Source organism: Castor canadensis, chromosome 1 (genome assembly GCF_047511655.1).
Source record: "Castor canadensis chromosome 1, mCasCan1.hap1v2, whole genome shotgun sequence".
NCBI classification, from domain to species: Eukaryota; Metazoa; Chordata; class Mammalia; order Rodentia; family Castoridae; genus Castor; species Castor canadensis.
In genome coordinates, this window is record NC_133386.1 from 37314679 (window position 1) to 37325310 (window position 10632).

The window sequence follows — 10632 nt, forward strand, 5'->3', positions numbered from 1 at the left end:
AGTATCTTTAAAAACTTTACAGTTAACATGTTTTTAATGCTGCAAAAACTGTACCCCAAAAAGATCAGGAGCAAAGAATATACACTCCTAGCCCATCTATTTAGCATTCTAGTCAAAGTTCTAGTAGGAGAAATAAGGCTTTTAAAAAAGAAAGAAATTAAAGTCATACAAATATATGAGAAAGTTTAAACTGTCTTTATTCACAAACAAAATAATTGAGCATATATTTTTAAGGAATAAACAAAACTGCAAATTAATAAGTGAATTTAACAAATTTGAAGAATATAAAAATATAAGAACATACAAAATCACTTGTGTATTTGTAAGATATTAACAAACAAATCAAAATTCAAAGCTATAAGATATTATCTGCAATAGTATCGAGTCCCATAAAATACCTGGGGATAAGATTAGCAAACTATATAAAAGACTTGTACCTGAATATTACAAAACGCTACTGAGAGAAATTAAAGAATAAAATAAGTTAAGTGACATACGATATTTGTGGATAGAAATATTATTATTCAGATGTTAATTCTTCCCAATTGGTCTAGACCAATTCAGTGTAATCTCAACTGTGTAATCTCAGCAGACTTTTCATAAAAATTGACAAGCCATTTCTAAAGTTTTAGGAAAATATAATGGAAGTAGTATAGCCAAAACAATTTTGAAAAAGAAAAGTAAAGATTTGCACTATCTAGTTTTTAGACTCACTGTAAAGCAAGACTATTAGAAATAGTATAAATCAATGAAGCAATAAATAATCAAGTAACAAATCTACCTGCAATTGTTTTTTCAATAAGATGCCAAGACAATTCAATGGGATAAGGGAAAATCAGTTCAAAAAATAGTACAAATATTCAATAAATATTATGAAAATTAATATATTTTTTAAAAATCTTGACCCTACTTACACCATATACAAAATTTGCAATGCATCCTACATGGAAAGTAGGTTTGCATAGATTTACATGTAAATGCAATAACTATGTAACTTACTAGAAAACAGGAAAAAGTCTTAGCTATAGAGGGGTTGGCAAAAATTTCTTAGATAACACACAAAAGCAAAAATAGTAAGATAAAAATTAATAAATTAAACTTCTTCAAAATTTAAGACTTTTGCCCTTTGAAAGACATTACTAAAGATTAAAAAGGCAAGTCATAGAATGCAAAAATTTAACAGCACATATTTCTGGTGAAGAACTTGTATCCAGACTACATGAAGTCTTCTTATAACTCAGTACTATGATAACAAAGAACTGAGGTACAAATGGACAAACTATTTCACAAAAGAAGAAAACAGACAATGTGACCCCAAAACGACACCTAGCATCCTTGTTTTTCAGTGTTTGCCTGGAAACAGGGTTAGGAAGACTTGTTACAACACAGCAAGAGAGTATTTGGGTGCCACTGGATATGTTTTATGGCTTTAATTGGTGTGGAGGTTATCCAGGTATGAAAACATTTGTCAAAACGATCTAACTACACATTTCATTTTATTTTATGTGTTTTATTTTCTGTGGAACAATAAAAACAAGGAGACCAAATGTGAAGATGTTGTGGAGAAGTAAAAGAAAACACAGATGAATGTAAGCTTTGGACACCTCCGGTACTCCACCGGAAATACTCTTGCTCATACCTCTTATTTTACCTACTGCAGCAGACACCAGTTGTGCTCAGGCTTTCACCAGCTTTTCATAGCGCTGAGTATCAGCTCCTCACTGCAGCCTATGTTCAGGCCCTCTCACTAATTGCCTACTCTGACACCACAAACCATCTTGGCATGAACAATTTCTCATCCAGAAAGTATAGGGAAACTAATACCCATGGGAATATCTTTAACCAGTAGGGTATGATGACAATGAACACATGCAGTCAGGTTCAAAATGTCTTACATATGCTCCCATACAGATGGCCAACCTAACAATGTACCCTTGCATTGGTTTTTCCTCCTTCCTTATTTTACGTTTCCGGTTCCTCATTCTTTCCTTGGAATCATTACACAATAAACTACCTTCATGAATGTTTTTATTTCAGGCTCTGCTTTCAGGAAAAAGCAAGCCAGGACCCAGCTAGAAAGTAAATAATAATACAATAGTGACAAAACCCAGAAGTAGTATGCGCTTATTATGTTCTAGAAATTACTTTAGATATATTATATTACATAATTTAAGTCTAAAGAGAACTCTATTTTATAGACAAGGAAGAAGAGACAGAAGGAAAGTAAGTAATGGGAAGAAAAATAGTCAATAATGACAAAGTACTTCCAGAAAAAATGACATTAACAAATTTGGCAAAATGTCCTACAAGAAAATTCAGTGATGTTATATAAGTAGAATCTAGATTTGATGAGACTTTTAAAAAATTTTAATTGAAACTCAGTCCTCAATTGTGCAGAAATATGGATATTATAACACTTGGATAAATAGTCAGAAATACTATGTTGGAGTGATAAAGGCAGAATAGGACCTGCCTAGAACTGAGGCAAAAGGGGGACAGAGGGTAGGAGAGGGGGGCAGGGGGTAGAAATGACCCAAACAATATATATACATATGAATAAATGAATAATTAAAAAAAAGAAATACCATGTTGGGTAATTTTTTTAAAGTCTTCATACGTATTCATTTACTAAAATTGTCTGAATCTCTTCAACACAGTTCTGATACCCAGAACTTGAGAATATTCAGTAAAGGAATATTCTTCTGGTACATCTAAAGATATGGTTACTGTAGTGAATAAAGGGAAATGATAATGAAGTGTTATGTTGATCTAAGAGAAAAAGATATTAATATAATAGTAGTAGAAGAAATGTAAAAATATTCAAGGTCAGCTCTTATGACCTTAACCCATTTATCATGATACAACTTCTGTATCCCAATGTGAATTTACCAAGGTAATACACTTTATATTTCAGTTTTCTTTGTAGCAATGCCAAGTTATATGCTCTTATTTCTTATAAATACAAAATATAAAAATAAGAAAAGTTTGAACATGAAGTCCAACAAGACTACTGATTTAAGAAAATCAAAAGTTCTAATTAATATTTGTCATAGTTTTGCCATCCACAGGCCACAGCTTGTCAAAGAAAATAAGACTTTTAATTATTGATAAGTACATGTGATATGTTTATAATGAGCTTATAAGATTATGACTACTAATCATCTTTTTTGCTGTGTGATTCAAAATAGTAATAAACTATAAAATACAAAACATAACAAGTTCTAAACACACAGTTCTAAAATCCTAGCCCCTCGTTTTAATTCTAAACCATGCAATATTCAGGTTTGAATTAGCTAGCATGTTTAAATATAAATCCCCAAAAATAAGACAGCAGTTGACATTCTTAAACTTATGACAAATGATATCTATCTACCATCTCTGTTAGCACATCATTCCAGCTAATAGTCTCATCATTGTAACAAGTTCTGTCATTTAGCAGGTGTTCCTCACGTTAAGATGAGACTAAACTTGAAAAAAAAAGAAATCAGAACTTCATATCATCTGTACACTCTAGAAATAAGAAGATGCTTGACAGGAATAAATATGTGCTGGCAACACAACTCTTCTCATGTTTCAAGGACAAAATTGAAGCCATATTTCCATGGGGTGCAAACATTGATTGCTATATGTTCTCATAAACAGAGAACTACAAACAGTACTGCAGCATTCTCTTGATCCTCCTTCACTTTTATGTGAAGTCCAAAAATGTATCAATTAAAAGAGGTTTCTGAATTCAATTCCAAAAGCAGACAGGGACTCATATGTCAAGAGTAGAGACAGAACATACTCTAGGTAAAAGTAAAAACAAGCAACACTTGTGTTCAATTTGAAAGACTTAAACCTATTATTCACTAACGGATATAAAATGAATAAACATGAATCAGAAACTATCTCAAAGGTTCATTCAAGTTGTGACTTTTGTCCCTTCATTTCTCTTCCTCCCTTCACTAATGGTCAGATCTAGTCGTTTAGTCTAATGCATCCAAAGTACGTCTTAATCCCTCTCCATTTAATTTCCTTCAGGATCTTTATCATTACCCATGAGTCACAACATTATTTAGCTCCACATCCTTTACAGTGTCAGCTATCACCATCTTCTCTTGTTTTCTTAATATCTACAGCCACATTGAATATCTTAAATTCTTCAAACGCTCCATGAGTCTTTCCTCTTAGGACACTAGCATATGTTACTCACTCTAACTGAAAAACCACTTCTCATCAGAGTTCACCTGGCTGACTTGCCTGCATTCTTCATATTCCAACTTTAATGCCTCTTACTCCAAGAAGATGATCCACTATCTAAGGTTGTCTCAAGAGTTTTGCCATATTCTCCTTTTACTTCTTCATAGCACTTATGAATAAAACCAAATTACTAATTTTTATATTATTTATGTAACGATTGTCTCAGATGCCAAACTATTGTCTAATGTATCAGACAGTGTCTGATATAATAAAATTTAAATGTGATCTTAACTCACAATTTTATAAATACAAATAAATATTCTTTTTTTCTTTATTCATTTATTCACATGTGCATACATTGTTTGGGTCATTTCTCCCCCCAATCCTCTCCCCTCCTCTCCCCTTGCTTCCAGGCAGAACCTGTTCTGCGCTTTTCTCCAGTTCTGTTGAAGAGTAGACATAAGCAATAATAAGAAAGACATAGCATTTTTGCTAGTTGAGATAAGGACAGCTATACAGAGAGATTCCTAGCATTGCTTCCATGTACAAATGTGTTACAACCCAAGTTGATTCTTCTCTAACTGATCTTTACACTGGTTCCTGATCCCCTTCTCATGTTGACCTCTGTTGCTTTAAGGTTTCTGTGTTAGTTCCTCTGGATGTTTTCATGTTTTGGGTTTTCTACCTAATCCCATACCTCCCGTATGTGTTCTCCCCTTGTCATGTAACCCAAGTCCGACAACATTGTTGTATTTGCCCTAGATCTAAAGACTGCATATGAGGGAGAACATACGATTTTTGGTCTTCTGAGTCTGGCTAACCTCGCTCAGAATGATGTTCTCCAGTTCCATCCATTTACTTGTGAATGACAAGATTTCATTCTTCTTCATGGCTGAGTAAAATTCCATTGTGTATAAATACCACATTTTCTTGATCCATTCATAAGTAGTGGGGCATCTTGGTTGTTTCCATAACTTGGCTATTTTGAGTAGCTCTACAACACACAAGGGTGTGCAGGTCCCTCTGGAGTAACCTGTGTTCTTGAGAATGATTGTACTTTGTAGATTCTGAGCTCAGTTCTTCCCTTCCGTGTTTGGGCATGCGTGCCACTCTCCTAGGCAGAGATGGAGTTTATTCCATTTTCATTTGAATTCAGGATGGCCGTGTACTACTTTGACCAACTGAATGCAGCAGGGTAATGTACTGGGACTGCTGAGCAGGGGCTTTGAAAAGACAGCAACTTTCTTCTTAGAATGCACATTCTTGAAACACTTTGCATGTACCCAATCAACATGCTACTGAAAGACAGACACAAAGGAAATCCACATGGAGGAGAATGGAAGCACTCAAGTTGACGGACCCAGCTGAATCTCTGACAATCGGCCTCCACAGACAGTCATATGAGTCAACATTCCAAGTGTTCCAGCTAGATTGAACCCCAAGAGGACTGCAGCATCAGGAGGCATCACATAAAACAAAGCAGCCCAGCTGAGCCCAGTCAACCCACAGAAGGAAGAAAGATAATAAAACGGCTGTTGTTTTAAGCAATTAATTTTTAGAGCCATTGATTCCATTGTAGTAGAAAAAAAAATACAAAATTATGAAAAATCATTGCACTCTACAATGAACTATCATGAAATATACAAAAACTTTGAGTAACTTATACAGAAGTTCAAATTTAAATTTCTGGTTTCTTTTATATATTAATTCATACATATCTTCATACTGTAAGAGTAAAGATACTGTCTGGATCTTACCTCACCTATTCTTCAAGTTCAGCATTTCCATGTGTACATGTTCTATTTTTTATTCATAATAAACTTTCCATGTTAGGATTTTTTAATTTACTTATATTGCCATTTAAAGGCTATTTTTAATGTTTTCATACACAAAAGCTTAAAATTCACATTAAGTGCCATGTATTTTTTTCAACGTAAATTTTAAAAAATCATGATTTCTTTAATGTGTTTCCCCAACTAATGTTTCACAGTGAATCCTATTATTGAAAAAACTATACTCACTAAAGCAACAAATTATTGTATTCTTTCTTAAAATTTCCTGTTCAACTCATTTTGACAAATAGTTCTTTAGAAATATTGGTGCTATTTCCACAGTTTTAATAATAATACATAAGTAGTTAAACCTTTTCAAAATATTAAAAAGTCCAGTCTACTGAGATATTAGAAATTCTGTTTAGCTTAAAGTTCTCCCTTTCTCTAGCTTGAAACTGTGTGGTCTTAAGAGGATGATAGAGTTAAGGGAACACAAAAGTTCATCACAGGGTGACAGTTTCTTCACAAAGCCTGGCTCTTCTCTTACTTGACTAGTACAGTTGAAAACTGGTAATGGAGTAAAGCAGGTACACATGATCATATCCTTTATCTCCTGTAGGACAATTGTGGATTCCTCTAATATCTACCTACTGAAGAATTCTGAATGCAGCCTGTCTTCTTCAGGCTACCACTATTGAGTTCTCCCACAGTCATTTTTAGGTAAGTAATAAAATAAAAACAAATTGTGCTTATGTATTTATACCATAAAATTTATCTGTCTTGCCTTTGTTTTTAAATTATACTCATTGTGTTTTTATAATCAGTATTTTATGTTCTGTTGACAGTGACGGCAAATTAAACATTTCTTGAGTCAATATAGTTTTTTAGTATTTTGTAAATTGTAGTTTGTAGAAACTGTTTTCTTGTGCAGTAATATTAATAAAAATAAAAAATCTCTAAAGCAATTTTAAGGCTTGGATATGAGCCATAATCTTACAAATTTTATTCAAACATTAAAATGGGATCACAGAAAAGCAAGTCACAGAAATATTATAAAATACTTTAATTTCATCAAATAAATTACTATTGCTTATATTGGCAATCTTTACCATATCTTAAAGCAATGTCTGCATCTGTAAAATAATTAAACTGAGTATCATCTATCAGTCAAGTTATACCTAGAGGCACAGTATGAATTTTAGAATAATGTAAATTGTTTGACATTGCTATTTTTTATGCTGCTAAATATAATTTAATCTCCATGTGCAATGTTTTCAAATAAGCACTCAGGTGTGTGATTACTTCTGAAACCATAAAACAACATGAAAAGAAGGAAGAAATGGACACTGGGTAATATTAAGATCTATACTATATTATATAAGACTCCACTACATTAGTGTTATCTAAGAAGGATTTGAAAAATTAATTTGTATTTTCTTTTACTCCTAAGCACTTTTGCTGCTCCATCCTCTCTGTACTTCAAAAGTTTGTTCACCATTAATATTAACAGTTGCATAATCCCCAGAATTTCAAGGTGTTCAGAGAAGTTGCCTTTTGATTCAAGAAGGTAAGTCAAGAGATGTAGAGAAACATTTCCCTGGGGCCAAAACAGTTTTAACTATGAAATTAGATGCTAAAATGGAATTGCTGTGCTAGTACTGAATACTGGACCCCAAGCCAAAAAATGTCTGTTTCTTTTAAAAATAATATTTATTGCTAATTCTTTTTTTAATGAAAATAAGCACATTATTCATTAACATAAATACCATTTACCCCTCAAAACTATATTTCCTTTAAACCAAAACAGAGAAGGCAGGGTTAGTGAGAAGAATGGAGTCATTTTCCTTATTCTTTGCAGATTTCATTTAGGTCTGGTTTAATGAAGGTAGGTATATTTTGCATTTGTAGCCATCTGCTGTTTATAAAGTATACACGAAAATGAAGCCACATTCAGATATGTAATGAGAACAGGAAGATCTTTTCACAGCAACTTTTCAAATAATTCTTTGATTCAGGAGATTCTTCTCTGATAATTCACTAAAACCCAAGAAACAGAAGTTTCTTAAAGTTATGTGAAATTTGAATTAATTATTCATATTCTGTGACATTGAAATCCATTGGTCCAATCTGCATATTAAGTGGATCATTTATTTATCTGTGTCTCATTTTATGGCATCCTATATTGATTATTTGGGAAATATTTGTCTTCTAAATGTTGACACACATCATTATGCAATCTTTAAAAATTCATATTTGTTTTTAAAAATCATTTCACTTATTTTGGTAAAATGTTCACAAAACATCTCCATCTACAATGTTTCAGTCATTCTTTCAAGCAAAAGTGGTGTCCTATGAAAAAAGTGACAATTTCAGCTTACAAGAAGCAATTGCCTGAGTACTCAACAGTATGATGTTTTACTTCATACTTCAGATTACAGAAGTGCTTTTTTCACACTTTTCACACATCGAATATTAAAAAGGCATGTTTGTATTCAAGTGCCAACATTTAATAAAAATTGATATTGCTTTATCAAAAATATTCTTAAATAAAACTGGATCTTTCTTCCTGCTCCTGCACAGTGTTTATGAAATCAATGATTACAAATGTGGTTTGGGACCTGGGCCTTGATTTGTGTCAACAGTTTTACTCACCAATTGCCCTTGCGTGGTTGGGACAAATGTCAACATCATTGCTTCAGAAGAAGCCATATGATTCCAATAAAAGACATATATTCATTCAAATATTTTAGCGTCATTCATGTAGGTTTTTTTCTAGAATTCACGTAAAAGATCTTGAATTGTTTTGTGCTGATACCAGACAGCGATATTGGAACTAAACTAAGTATGTACTGCCACATTTGTAGGTACTTCCATTCGTATGGAGGCCAAGGTACAATTCTGCAGAGAAGATATTAAATTAATATTTATGTTTGCAGCTAAGTTTTTGATTAATTACTGTACCACTGGAAAGTGACAGTGCCATGATTTCTTTTACTGACTTTTCTTCATCCAGCAGGCATTCAGCAATATTAACTGTACAAGATATTTTTACATGTGATTCTTTATGCAAAGCAATATAACTTGTCAAATATCAACTATTTGTTTTCTAGTTTAAAAAGCTGTAACATTTTTTAAAGTGTGTATCGATAGCCCAAGGGGGGATTGCCTTGGCATTTCAGGCAGAGATGAAGGACAGGAGGAAAAGAGGTCTTTTCCAGAGGTGGGAATCAGTGGGAGAGGGAAAGCATAAGGATAGGGTGGATGCAGTTTGCATTTGTATATGAAAATAGAAGAATGAAACCTGTTGAAATTGTTCTAAGAAGGGAAGGGACATGGGGGTGAATGTAAGATATATTGTAAGCATATATGTAAATATCACAATGCATCCCCGTGTACAACTATTATATTCTAATAAAAAAAAGAGAGGAAGGCTTGCTGTCTCTGTCCATAGTTGCTTTGATCTCTTTTTAAAGATTTCATGAAAAAGAAGAAATGACATACTAGAGAGTGTGATTCATAAAATAGAGAGACTTACTAAAAGGGAAACTAATTTAAGACCACTAATAGAATGGAAGCTTTTCTTCTCTAAGTCTGCAGGACCTGCTTTACCCTCTGTCATTCATTTTTTTAAATGTATATGGATTGTTCAGATCTGTATATATCATCCTTTAAACAGATTAACCCCTCTATTACTTACTCTTTCTCTATCACCCTGCTCCTAAGGTTCAAAGCTTACAGTGCATTGTATTACATTATCTTCATACACAGATGCAATGCGTTTCCATATTTTCACTCTCTAAACATTCCCTTTCCCCCTCCCCCCAAGTCCCCTCACACAGACCCACTACCTACTAATACAATTATGTTTTCTCTAGATAGATAGATAGATAGATAGATAGATAGATAGATAGATAGATAGAAAGAATGAACTGGGTGGTTCATTATCATACGGACTTGAATCAAATACATTTTTTCTAATGAAATCAATTTATTGATCTCCAAAATATCAGTTTTATGGTATTATTATGTAAAATCTTATGCAAGATGCATTTTATGCAACAAATGGTAAGTTAATTTTTACCTGTTATTTTAGGATGTTTTTAAGATGCTTACAGAAACCTAAGTTATTTTATTTTTAAATACAGGGAGTTTTAAATAGTTATTTTACAGGTGGTGGCTCATGCTTGTAATCTTTGATTTTTTATTCATATGTGCATACAAGGCTTGGTGACGTCATTTCTCCCCCCTGCCCCACCCCCTCCCTTGCCAACCACTCTGCTCCCTCCCTCTCCTCCCCAACCCCTCAATACCCAGCAGAATCTATTTTGCCCTTATTTCTAATTTTGTTGTAGAGAGAGTATAAGCAATAATAGGAAGGAACAAGGGTTTTTGCTGGTTGAGATAAGGATAGCTATACAGGGCATTGACTCACATTGATTTCCTGTGCGTGGGTGTTACCTTCTAGGTTAATTCTTTTTTTTTTTCATTTTTCTTTTATTATTCATATGTGCATACAAGGCTTGGTTTATTTCTCCCCCCTGCCCCCACCCCCTCCCTTACCACCCACTCCACCCCCTCCCGCTCCCCCCCTCAATACCCAGCAGAAACTATTTTGCCCTTATCTCTAATTTTGTTGTAGAGAGAGTATAAGCAATAATAGGAAGGAACAAGGGGTTTT